Below are 2177 nucleotides of genomic sequence, written 5' to 3'. Positions count from 1 at the left end.
TCCTCACTTTTAGCTGGAATCATGTACACTCTTCCCTCTCACAACCAGGATGGAGGAGATGACAGGGAAAAAACCCCAATAAATGCTATAAGCCCCCCCAACACAAACTGCACAAATTCCTATCTCTGCACTTCCCACATTGACCTAAATATTGTAGAGAGAGGAAAAAAAGAGACGTTGGCTTTTTTTGCCTGACACTTTTTTTTCCTCCCTTCCAGGAGCTCTTGGGCGCTCGGCAATTAGGGGCTGTGGATTAATCTTGAGTGATATAATGAAGTGCCAGGTGGCTGGAGGACAGAGCTGGTGAGTGGGGGAGGAGGGGGAATAGGGGGGAGTGTGCTCTACAAATCATTAACATGATTTAGGACAGGTTTAGTGCAGGTAGAGAACCCAAGGTGATGGGAAAGAGGAGGAGGAGCCTGTGGGGGCTCAATGGGATACTCAGCTCATCTCTACTCTGTGATCCTCTGCATCTAAATGTATGGACAGGGCAGGGATTGTGTTGCAGAGGAAAAATTATCTTTTCACATTTTATAACCTTGATTTTCTTTTAATGTCCCCAAAGTATCTTTCTACATGTTTTACACCATCCCAGAGTCTCCCAGCCCCACGGCAATTATTTATTGAGGAAAAAATGTCCCAGATCCCAAGCTCTTCCGCCACACATATCTGTGCCCCCTTTCACAGTCATAGAATCATGGAGTTCTTGGAGTGTGAGGGGACCTAAAAGCCCATCAAGTCCCACCCCATGCCATGGGCAGGCACACCTTCCACTAGACTGGGTTGCTCCAAGCCCCATCCAGCTTGGTCTTGGACACTTCCAGGTATGGGCAGCCACAGCTTCTCTGGGCAACCGGTGCCAGGGCCTCAGCACCCTCACAGGGAAGGATTCCTTCCCAGTTTCCCACCTAACCCTGCCCTCTGGCAGCAGAAAGCCATTCCCTCTTGTCCTGCCACTCCAGACCCTTGTAAACAGTCTCTGTCCGTCTTTCTTGACAGCTCCTTCAGGTACTGGAAGGCCACGATTAGGTGACCTCAAAGCCTCTTTTCCAGGCTGAACAATCCCAACTGTCTCAGATCTTTGCCTTTTCTCCAAGGTCTCCGGAAGCCTGACAGTCAAGAGCAGTTGGCACCAAGGGCCACGTTCTTCCAACAAACCGCCTTGTCTTTCCAAAATGAGAATATAAATAGCTTGTCCTGCAATGACGCCATTACCCAGGAGCTGTGCCACCAGTGCCGGCCACTCGCAACAAACCCATTACCCACAGCAGCCAATTTATTCCCAACTCTGGCAGGGTCAGCAACCATCAGGGAAGCAAATGCTAATTAATAGCACTGTGCAAAGCAGCTGGTCTGGGCACGGCATGTAATTAGTGAGCCAACTGCACCCACCACAGTGCTGGGGCTGTGGGGAAAGAGCCACGGAGCAGCCACGGAGGAGGCACCCGCTGCAGCTTCCAGCTATAGCTCAGGATGAGGGCACTAACTGTGCTGAGGACACGTGTGTCACGCTGCCATCAGTGAGGCTGTGACACTCATGTGTGTGCTTGCATCCCTCTGACCCCTACACCACCCTCCCTGGTCCAGCCCCCATCCCTGCTTCTCCTCGACGTGCTCCCTCTGCCCAGACATTTTGCAGGTAAACGTGACATTTCCTCGGGGCAGGAAAGATGCTTGGAATATAAAAACTCCTGGTGGTGGGAGATGCAGAGCCTGGGAGGAATCGTGCTAATGCCCTTACATCTCTGCCGTGGTGAGTCATCCAGGCCCTCAGAGGATCCCGGCTGTGCTTGGATACAGGGAAGGGAGAAGCACAATGCAAGACAAAAAATTGCTTTGCTCAGATATCTTTATATCTTGGTTACAGCAAGGAATAAAAATTGTCCCCTTGGCACCCACACTCAGCTCTGGTCCCACAGCCATGGGGAGGAGGGGGTGTTGTGCTGTTGGGTGGGCAGGAAGGGCACCATTTGTGGGAGAAATGGGAACACTTAGCCTAGAACATTCAAGTTGTTAATGGAGTGCAATTATTAGTGGAAGGGAAGAAGAGGATGGGTCTTTCCATCAAGCTGATGGGAAAAATCTATTCTGGGATTGGGAATTAGGTTGGAGCATCACCTTGAGGGTGGTTATGGGTAAACACTGCCTCCTTTCATCCCTGGGAACATTTCTTCTCT

The 2177-nt window shown here is 50.7% G+C and overlaps 1 long non-coding RNA gene across 1 annotated transcript; it reads left to right on the top strand.

Moving 5' to 3' along the window:
• Positions 1–218: 218 nt before the first annotated feature.
• LOC147649297 (uncharacterized) lies at positions 219–1900 on the top strand. Its single transcript, XR_015279284.1, has 2 exons — positions 219–303; positions 1098–1900. It is a non-coding gene; the product is annotated as an uncharacterized LOC147649297 (long non-coding RNA).
• The last annotated feature ends 277 nt before the right edge of the window (positions 1901–2177 follow it).

Source organism: Cyanistes caeruleus, chromosome 26 (assembly GCF_971803275.1).
Source record: "Cyanistes caeruleus chromosome 26, bCyaCae1.hap1.1, whole genome shotgun sequence".
NCBI classification, from domain to species: domain Eukaryota; kingdom Metazoa; phylum Chordata; class Aves; order Passeriformes; family Paridae; genus Cyanistes; species Cyanistes caeruleus.
The sequence above is the reverse complement of the archived record's forward strand: the minus strand, read 5'-3'. Positions and strand labels throughout refer to the sequence as shown.